Here is a 506-nt window from a genome sequence, read left to right as displayed (position 1 = left end):
CATTTTGCAAGTGCATGACAAGGTTACATAGCTGGCAACGTAACAAAATGCTAGAAGTAGTCTTGCATGGCCAGATTGCTTCATTTTCATTTAATATTCCCAACTAAACTAAGAAGACAAAAAGTGATCTGGCCATGCAAAACTAAGCTGTGAGGGGTTATAAGACATCTGTAATATAAAGGCTTGTTTATCATGACTGGACTAGCTGCACACCCATGCATCCAGTCAACTACTAGACTGGCTGCTTGTTTAACCACACCCAGTGTACATGTATGGCAGCTAATCCTCTGAACCAGTTGATGTAGCTAGTGCCTAGTGGTGTTCCACAGAGCAGCGTGCACACTTTAAGGCTGTTATATTCCTATCTTTAAAAATCACATAACCCAAAACTAAACATTCACCTGACATCTACACAGATCACTGTATCCTGTACAGACATTGATTCTCAGTCTGATGGAGATGTTCTCCAGGAACAAAAATCTTAAACAGATAAAACAGCTTGAATC

The sequence above is a fragment of the Dysidea avara genome, chromosome 5 (assembly GCF_963678975.1).
Source record: "Dysidea avara chromosome 5, odDysAvar1.4, whole genome shotgun sequence".
NCBI lineage: Eukaryota > Metazoa > Porifera > Demospongiae > Dictyoceratida > Dysideidae > Dysidea > Dysidea avara.
The sequence above is the reverse complement of the archived record's forward strand: the minus strand, read 5'-3'. Positions refer to the sequence as shown.